Source organism: Leucoraja erinacea, chromosome 1, assembly GCF_028641065.1.
Source record: "Leucoraja erinacea ecotype New England chromosome 1, Leri_hhj_1, whole genome shotgun sequence".
Lineage (NCBI taxonomy): Eukaryota > Metazoa > Chordata > Chondrichthyes > Rajiformes > Rajidae > Leucoraja > Leucoraja erinaceus.
This window is the reverse complement of record NC_073377.1, coordinates 119,922,680-119,932,804: the sequence shown is the minus strand read 5'-3', so window position 1 is coordinate 119,932,804 and position 10,125 is coordinate 119,922,680. Positions and strand designations below refer to the sequence as shown.

The 10,125-nt window shown below is 49.8% G+C and overlaps 1 protein-coding gene across 1 annotated transcript in view; it reads left to right on the top strand.

The window, feature by feature from the left end:
• The first annotated feature begins 276 nt into the window (after positions 1 to 276).
• psd3l (pleckstrin and Sec7 domain containing 3, like) overlaps positions 277 to 10,125 on the top strand; it is a 405,977-nt gene continuing 396,128 nt past the window's right edge. The window contains exon 1 of the mRNA XM_055642234.1: positions 277 to 558. The gene's annotated coding sequence lies outside the window, so the exon portion shown is untranslated. The remainder of the gene's footprint in view (positions 559 to 10,125) is intronic.

Here is a 10,125-nt window from a genome sequence, read left to right as displayed (position 1 = left end):
CTGCAGCCATGTAACCCGTCTACAAACGCTTAGCTATAAAGTGGAGACTGTACCGTTAATCTTAGTATATATATATTTTCTGTCTGCCTGCCGCCGGTCGGGTTGGTTCAGAATGCGAAACCCTTCCTGTTTTGGCGCTGTGTCAAGTGGAGGAGGGAGAGTGGGTAGAGGGGAAGGGGGAGGGGAGTGAGGTGGGTTGGGGGAGTTTGAAGAGAGGAGAGGCGGGCTGCTTTACATTATGGGGTGGGGAGGGGGGGTGTTGGCTGAAAGGTTTGACAAGGATCCTGTGTCCGAATGAGTGAGGAACACAGGCTGAAGAGTGCAGCCCTGCCTGCGCCGGATACCTTTTTATTTTCTCGCGGTTTGTTCTGCGTCCGCGTTTTATTAATGGGAACTTGCAATTTGATTGTAGTAAGCCTGGAATATCTGAAACTCCACAGGAGCTCCTGAAAATATACACAGCAGACAAGAGAGGGCAGCCGGGAATTGGCAAGAGTTTGTTCTTCAGGAAGAAACAAGGAGTTTTGTTCAAATCGGTTACCATATTCCTCAAAAATGGTAAGTGATATTTTTGTTAACTCTTGAGTGTTGTCTCCAAATTCATCCCATGAACCCAGGGTAGGGGACTGCTGACATGTTTTATTTTTGCTGACACTCACACGCGGACCCTCAGACCAACTCGACGGGGAAATATAACCGAACAGTGTAGTTCTATGGCAGACGGATCGGCTATGTAGCATCTAGGGCGGGAGATCATATATAAACAACGGGCAATGCAGCGAAATGTTGCCCTGGTGAAAATATGTGTGTGTGTGTGTGTGTGTGATTTCATGCGCGCGGGTTTTAGCTACCTATTGGTTTATCGTGGAGACAATTTATTTCTTGCAATTAATTTTTCATGTTTCATGTTTATAACCGTGGCATTTAAAGGACGGGTTTGCATATCTATGCAGCAAATAAGAAGTTTGCATTTAACTTGCGGGGATTTGTTCCATCGCAGTCCAAGCACAACAGTCTGAAACAACTGGGTTTTGGGAGAATGCAAAGCCTGAGACGCGCTGGGCCCTTTGTGAATGGATCTATGCTGCTCGCACCCAGGGCTGGCGAAGACATCGGAGCTGCTCCATACATTTCCTTTTACTGCTCACCTTTTTACTCTCCTGGAAGGCATTACGGTTTATCAGGAGAGAGGAAAAAAGAATGATATTCATTCATTCTGGTTCGCTAACACTCTCATTGAAACGTTTGCACGGGGCTGGAAGGAAGGGTAATGGATTCGGTTCTTATTACAATAAACAAGTTGAACTGAGAGAGTTGATGAAAAACGCTGAACAAATTACAAGGTAGAAAGTCATCGAGACTCCATCGATTTACACAGCTCTTAGATGACGATTTCCTTGAATTCTGTAACACTAACAATTGTTGTTATTTCTATCCATTTGAGTTGTTATCAAAGGGTAACGTGTTAATGAAAATTCCCTGCAGAGGCCCCACTTTTCAGAAAGTGCGTTTAGAAGCAGATTGAGAGAAAGTTCAGGCACAGAATAACTACATACTTTTTTTTAACCTGAATGGCCTGATTTGAGCCTGTGCATTCGAGGCAGATCACAATCAGTCTTGCAGAAGGGTCCTAACACAAAACGCCGCCCATCCATCTCCCTCCACAGATGCTGCCTGACCCGCTGAGTTCCTCCAGCACTTCGTGCTTTGCTCGAGAGTCCAACATCGGTATTTTCTCGTGTCTCCGTGTTTCCTGTGGTAAATATTGCCACGTTGGGCTTTAAATACTTACCTGTTGGAATTTCAAATACAATCAGAATCTATATTCTGCCACGATGATTTCCAACACGTTTTTGGATAATCTAGTGGGCATTAAGCTGCATAAATGCCCAAGATAAGTTTATTGCACATGAAGAGGCAGTTCAGGACATTTTCTCTTTGCTGGCTTTTTATCAGAAGTTAACAAAACTAATTCCATCGCAATTGGCTCAGAGCCCTGCTTCAGACTGGTCTGAAGAAAGGTCCGGACCCGAAACGTCACCTATTCTTTTTCTCTAGGAAATGCTGCCAGACCCACTGAGTTCACCAGCATTTTGTGTCTACCATCTTCTCCCTACTTAATTCGTGCATTATTTCAATACCACCCAATTTTCTTCTTTACAATAGTTTCTGCCTTAACCTCTACCTTGGGTAAAATACTTTATACTTGATTTGAGAAAGAGGATTAGTGTTAATCTCACTGAACAGAAGAGTAAGGTTGAGGGGTGGAAGGACTTCCATGTCATATGTTCATACTCCATACACTCCCTGTATAAAGACATTTCATCTACCTTCTCTCCTCAGTCAACTAGTATTGACTTGAAATTGATGGAGATACAAGAAACTGCAGATGGTGGTTTACAAAAAAAAAAGAAACAAAGTGCTGGAGTAACTCAGTGGTCAGGCAAAATCTTTGGAGGATGTTGATATTGATATTGACAATTGATGTGGAAAGCTCCTTCTCACTGACTCCTCACAGGAAACAGTCATTCTCAATTCACCTTATCTAACTACTTCGTCATTTTAAAAGCCTCACTTTTATCTCCTCTTATCTGTGTCTGCAGTAAATAAATAGTCCAAGTATCTCAGATCATTCCTGGCTTTGATATCATGAGGAATGTATGTTTGTTTTGCTTTAAATTTTTCGTTCTATAATAGGAAATGCTGAACAAAATCCTCATCTTGGACGAAATATTGTTTTGTATTAATTCATGATCACTTCCTGAGCTTGGATGCCAGTGTTAGGTATGGAGGATTATGCTACCTGTGTCTCATGTGTAATATTCCATCCCATCAAAGTGGGTTTTGGCGAGGGCCAATGGTAACATCACTCACTCATGTCATCATGACCCTTGCCACGTCCAACACTTGCATATCCCCAGACAGCCAATAATTACTGCTTCCACCATTGGGGGAGAATTATTCATGGTCCCGTTCCTGAAATTATTGCCTAATTTCCCTTTGGGACTGATTCAATAATTTGGAGCTGAATCAATATTATAAAACAAAATTCACCTTTTCTTAAGAGATAGGAATACGTTTGTCATTTGGAATATAATCCTACAACAATTAAAGTACTGGAATGGTATCTAGATAAGGGACAAGGGGTCACAGCTTAAGGATAGAGGGGAAATCCTTTAGAACCGAGATGAGAAGAACATTTTTCACGCAGAGAGTGGTGAATCTCTGGAACTCTCTGCCACAGAAGGTAGTTGAGGCCAGTTCATTGGCTATATTTAAGAGGGAGCTAGATGTGGCCCTTGTGGCTAGAGGGATCGGGGGTATGGAGAGAAGGCAGGTACGGGATACTGAGTTGGATGATCAGCTATGATCATATTGAATGGCGGTGCAGACTCGAAGGGCCGAATGGCCTACTCCTGCACCTATTTTCTATGATTCTATGTTTCTAGATGCCTGTATTGTTGACCTGGAGACATGAATTTGAATGCCATCATAGCAGCTTGGGATCTTAAGTAAAATAAAACTGGACTAAAATGCTTCTGTCAGTAATGGTGATCTTGAAATGATTGGCTTGCAACAAACCACCATCTGGGCCACTCGTGTTGTCCTTGCCTCATTCACCCCAAGTCACAGATTTCCAGGTTGCAAGAAATTGTGGAGAGTTGTAGATGTTGCCCAGTCCATTACACAGACATGACTTCCCTCCATTGACTCCACCACACTTCACACTATTTTGGAAAAGCAGCCTACAGAATCAAAGACTTATCCCACTCAAGTCATTCCTTCTCCTCCTTTGCGGAAGGGACAGAAGCTTGAAAGCATGCACCACCAGATTGTCGAGATGATCTAAAATGGCGGCGGCGCGGGCACACCGCGACGCCCTGTGTCTCCCTAGAATGGGAAAATTAGCGATGATCCCCTTACCTGCTTCAGGGCTGCTCACTCGGAGCAGTCTTGTATTCATCTCGTACAGCCGACAGGAACTTCTGGACTTCGGTTCCTGCGGCTGCAACAACTTTTTGGACGATTTCCCTCTTCCGTCTGAGCTCATCAGAGCAACAGAGCACCCGACTGGAGACCGCCAGGTGAGTCGCGGGGTTGGAGACCGCCATCCGACCCGCGGAGCCCAACCGACCCTCGGTCCTCACCGGATCCCCGGTCCTCGCCCGACTCCCGGCCCTCGCCCGACTCCCGGCCCTCGCCCGACTCCCGGCCCTCACCGGATCCCCGGCCCTCACCCGACTCCCGGCCCTGACCCGACCCCCGGTCCTCGCCGACTCCCGGCCCTCACCGGATCCCCGGCCCTCACCCGACCTCCGGTCCTCGCCCGACCTCCGGTCCTCGCCCGATCCCCGGTCCTCACCCGATCCCCGGCCCTGACCCGACTCCCGGTCCTCGCCCGACTCCCGGTCCTCACCCGACTCCCGGTCCTCACCCGATCCCCGGAGCCCAACCGTCCCGCGGAGCTGGAGAACGCCAGGTGAGTCCCGGAGCTGGAGAACGCCACCCGACCCGTGGAGCTGGAGACCACCACCCGACCCGTGGAGCTGGAGACCACCACCCGACCCGTGGAGCTGGAGACCACCACCCGACCCGTGGAGCTGGAGACCACCACCCGACCCGTGGAGCTGGAGACCGCCAGCCCGACCCATGGAGCTGGAGACCACCACCCGACCCGTGCAGCTGGAGACCACCACCCGACCCGTGGAGCTGGAGACCACCACCCGACCCGTGGAGCTGGAGACCACCACCCGACCCGTGGAGCTGGAGACCACCACCCGACCCATGGAGCTGGAGAACGCCACCCGACCCGTGGAGCTGGAGAACGCCACCCGACCCGTGGAGCTGGAGACCACCACCCGACCCGTGGAGCTGGAGACCACCACCCGACCCGTGGAGCTGGAGAACGCCAGGTAAGCCCTGGGGCTGGAGACCATCAGCAGAGCCGCGGGGCTGAAGACCGCCTGCGGAGTAACGCAGACGCGGAGCAACGGAGCGGCAGAACACCAGCGCGCACCAAGCCAGTTCGGTCCACCAGAAGCACCAACAGACGGCGACGGGTACGGAAACACCGCCGGGGACACAGAGGTGGGTTAAAGGCCAGGTTAGAGCTAGCCCCACACAGGGCAGCGATTCCTAGCCTTTTCCTCGCCAACGTGCGCTCACTGGCAAACAAAATGGATGAACTCCGGCTAAGGATCACCTCCCACAACCGGATCAAGGACTGCAACATCTTGATTTTCACTGAAACTTGGCTCAACACTGACGTTCCTGACAGCGCCATCCAGCTATCGGGGCGTCATTTACTCCGAGCGGACAGGACATCAGACTCTGGTAAGACCAGAGGGGGGGGGGGGTCTGTGCATTTATGTAAACAAAGCATGGTGCACGGACTCCACCATCATCGAGAGTCACTGCTCAGCTAACCTTGAGTTCCTCTTGGTTAGATGCAGACCGTTCTATCTGCCCAGAGAGTTCACCTCCACTGTTGTGACTGCAGCCTATATCCCTCCTGATGCTAATGCCAAGCTTGCAATGAAAGAGCTGCATACTGCCATTAGCAAACAACAGACGCACAACCCCGAGGCAGCCTTCATTGTTGCGTGTGACTTCAATCACTCCAACCTGAAGACTGTACTCCCCAAATTCCACCAACATGTATCCTTCCCCACTAGAGTAGACAAGACACTGGACAAAGTCTACACCAACATGGCTGAAGCTTACAAAGCCATCCCCCTCCCCCACCTTGGTCAGTCTGATCACGTCTCATTGTTCCTGCTCCCTAAGTACTCCCCACTCATCAGACGGGTTAAACCAACTGTAAGGACAGTTAAAGTCTGGTCAGAGGAAGCGGACTTCACACTTCAGCAGTGTTTTGGAAACACTGACTGGAAGGCGTTTGCAGCCCAGGCCACCCTTGACTCTCACACGGACATTGATTCCTACACATCCTCTGTTCTGGACTTTATAAACTCCACCATCAATAGTGTCACCTCCCTCAAACAGGTGACCATATACCCGAATCAGAAGCCATGGATGAACAGCGAGGTCAGGCTACTGCTGAAAGCACGGGACACCGCTTTCAGGTCAGGCGATGCTCGAGCCTACAGTTCATCCAGGGCTAACCTGAAGAGGGGCATCAGGAAGGCCAAGCACTGCCATAAGCTCAGGATTGAGGAGCACTTCAACAACAACTCCGACCCCCGACGCATGTGGCAAGGCATCCAGGCCATCACGGACTACAGACCCTCCAACATCACCCCCACATCCAGCGACGCCTCCTTCCTTGAGGAGCTTAATCACTTCTATGGCCGCTTCGACAGGGACAATCTAGAGACAGCCATCAAGGCTGTGCTACCTGCCGATCACCAACCCCTCACACTCACCCCCTACGACGTGTACGTGGCACTGAGTAGGACTAATGCACGTAAGGCTGCTGGCCCTGACGGCATCCCCGGGCGCGTGCTCAGAGCCTGTGCTGCGCAGCTGACAGACGTCTGGACTGACATCTTCAACCTGTCACTTGCCCAAGCAGTTGTCCCCACTTGCCTTAAAGCCACCTCCATCGTGCCAGTGCCAAAACACTAAACTGCGGCAAGCCTCAACGACTTCCGCCCAGTTGCACTTACCCCCATCATCACCAAGTGCTTCGAGAGGCTGGTCCTGGCACACCTCAAAAGCTGCCTACCCCCCACACTGGATCCCTATCAGTTTGCCTACCGCAAGAACAGGAGTACGGAGGATGCCATCTCAACGGCACTTCACTCCGCCCTCTCCCACCTCGACAACAGAGACACTTATGTAAGAATGCTGTTCATCGATTACAGCTCAGCATTCAACACCATTATTCCATCAAAACTGATCACCAAACTCGGTAACCTGGGCATCGACCCCTCCCTCTGCAACTGGATACTGGACTTTCTAACCAACAGACCCCAGTCTGTGAGGTTAGACAAGCACACCTCTTCAACCCTCACCCTGAACACCGGCGTTCCTCAGGGCTGTGTGCTGAGCCCCCTCCTCTACTCCCTCTTCACCTATGACTGCACACCTGTACATGGTACTAACACCATCATCAAGTATGCAGATGATACAACGGTGATTGGCCTCATCAGCAACAACGATGAGCTGGCCTACAGGGAGGAGGTCCAGCACTTAGCAGCATGGTGCGCTGACAACAACCTGGCCCTTAACTCCAAGAAGACCAAGGAGCTCATTGTAGACTTCAGGAAGTCCAGAGGTGGCACGCACACCCCCATCCACATTAACGGGACGGAGGTGGAACGTGTTTCTAGCTTCAGGTTCCTGGGAGTCAACATCTCCGATGACCTCTCTTGGACCCACAATACCTCTACTCTGATCAAGAAGGCTCATCAGCGTCTCTCCTTCCTGAGGAGACTGAAGAAGGTCCATCTGTCTCCTCAGATCCTGGTGAACTTCTACCGCTGCACCATCGAGAGCATCCTTACCAACTGCATCACAGTATGGTATGGCAACTGCTCTGTCTCCAACCGGAAGGCATTGCAGAGGGTGGTGAAAATTGCCCAACGCATCACCGGTTCCACGCTCCCCTCCATTGAGTCTGTCCAAAGCAAGCGCTGTCTGCGGAGGGTGCTCAGCATCGCCAAGGACTGCTCTCACCCCAACCATGGACTGTTTACCCTCCTACCATCCGGGAGGCGCTACAGGTCTCTCCGTTGCCGAACCAGCAGGTCGAGGAACAGCTTCTTTCCGGCGGCTGTCACTCTACTCAACAACGTACCTCGGTGACTGCCAACCACCACCCCCCCCCCCCCCCCCCCCCCCCCCCGGACACTTATTATTTTTTTATTCAAATCGTTTGCTATGTCGCTCTTCAAGGGAGATGCTAAATGCATTTCGTTGTCTCTGTACTGTACACTGACAATGACAATTAAAATTGAATCTGAATCTGAGACTTGGACTCTGCAACTCCATTAACAAGCTTTTGAATGGAAACTTCCAAAATCTAGAGTACTGTCTGATTCACCTCGACCGCATTAAGGACATTGGACTTTGTTCAAGAGAACTGATGTGCTACAATGCTGAGAACTATATTCTGTGCTCTGTATCTTCCCCTTTGCTCTCGCTATTGTATTTGAATTTGACTTGATTGTATTTATCTATGGAATATCTGATCTGTTTGGTTAGTATGCAAAACAAAGCTTTTCACTGTACCTTGATACACATGCCAATAATAATGTTAAGCCTGAAATGTCCTAATAATCCATTCAGTCCTGGGTGAAATTAGAGATAAGAGTGTTCATAATGTGCATGTCCTATGAACAAATAAACAAATGGCCTCTCAAATTCTGCTCTTCAGCGCCTCTTGCCTGAACCTACTTGTTGAATATTGCTTGCATCTACCCAAGTCAAAAGCCCTGACCCAGGTCAGATCCAGACAAAACTGTCGACTTTAGAGTTACAGCGTGGAAACGGGGCTTTCGGTCCACCGAGTCCACTCAGACCATCGATTGCCCGTACAGTAGTTCCATCCTACACACAAGATACATGCACGAGGGTTTCACGGTGGCGCAGCGGTAGAGTTGCTGTCTTACAGTGCCAGAGACTCGGGTTTGATCCTGACAATGGATGCTGTGTGCGTGAAGTTTATGTGTTCTCCCAGTGACCCCATGGATTTTCTCTGGGTGCTCCAGTTTCATCCCAGACTCAAAAGAGGCACAGGTTTGTAGGTTAATTGGCTTTGGTAAAGATTGTAAATTGTCCCTAGTTTGTTGGGTAGCACCAGCGAATGTGGATCACTGGTTACCACGGACTCGGTGGGCCGAAGGACCTGTTTCTGCGCTGTATCTCTAAACTAATCACCAGGGACAATTTACAGAAGCCAATTAACCTATAAACCTGCACATCTTTGGTTTGTGGGAGGAAACTGGAACACTCTGAGAAAACCCACGCGGTCTCAGGGAGAAGGTACATACTCTGTCCCTGTAGTACCAGCACCTATAGTCGGTATCAAACCCTTGTACGTCTCTGGTGCTGTAAGGCAGCGGCTCTACCGCTGCACGACCGTGTTGCACTGGTGAAGGGGCAACTCCTGTTGAGGAAGACTTCACACGTGGACCTTTATGGACCTTTATTGCATAAAGTGGCCTTCTGCATTACTACCTCCCCTCACACCCCACTCCATAATCCCCAACCCACATAAAAAAGCCAAATGGAAATTGCACATGTGGAAATGGCACATTGTCTTTTTGCAGTATACTGCCTGGGAGTGCCGAGGAATTTTCATGGGTGCTTCTATCTTTACTTCTTCCCTTCCATGTTCAACGTGCAGGGGATGGGACACCTTTCATTTCAGGCTTCTGGCGCTTGCATCAGCACTTTGATAGTTAGATCAGTTGGAGTGTAGCCTGCAGTCTGCTCCACTCCAACAAGATGCCTTGGTGCAACCTGGGCAAAGCCCCTGGCTGCTGTACCTATGTGAGATTCCTTCCACTTTCCACAGGTCTAGTGCCCCAAGTAGGAGGTGTAGGAAGGAACTGCAGATGCTGGTTTAAACCGAAGATGGACACAAAATGTTGGAGTAACTCAGCGGGACAGGCAGCATCTCTGGGGAGAAGGAATGGGTGACGTTTCGGGTCGAGACCCTTCTTCAGCCCTCAAGTAGGATGGTTGGGCCCAGTTAGTCCCAGGGACCTGCATTAAGCAGGTTTTTGAACCTGGCACCAATTATGGAAAGGTTTCATTAACATTGTAGTGGTAGGAACAGTGCCACAATGGTAGAGCTGCTGCCTCACAGCACCAGAGACCCAGGCATTATTCTGACTTTGCTTGCTGTCTGTGTAGAGTATGCACATTTTCCCATGACCGGGTTCATTTCTACTGGGTCTCTGGTTTTCTCCCACATCCCATAATTGTGTGGGATTGTAGGTTAATACGCCTCTCTACATTCCCCCTCGTGTATAGGGAGTGTATGAGAGAGTTGGGTAACATTGAACTAATGCGAATGGTCGCAGTGGACTCGGTGGGCCGAAGAGTGTATTCCATAGTGTATCTTTCAATCAATCAATTAGAAATATGAAGAGGGCAGAGCTGACATTAAGAAGATCTATATCTGGAGTCTACATTACTCTTGTGCATTTCTGC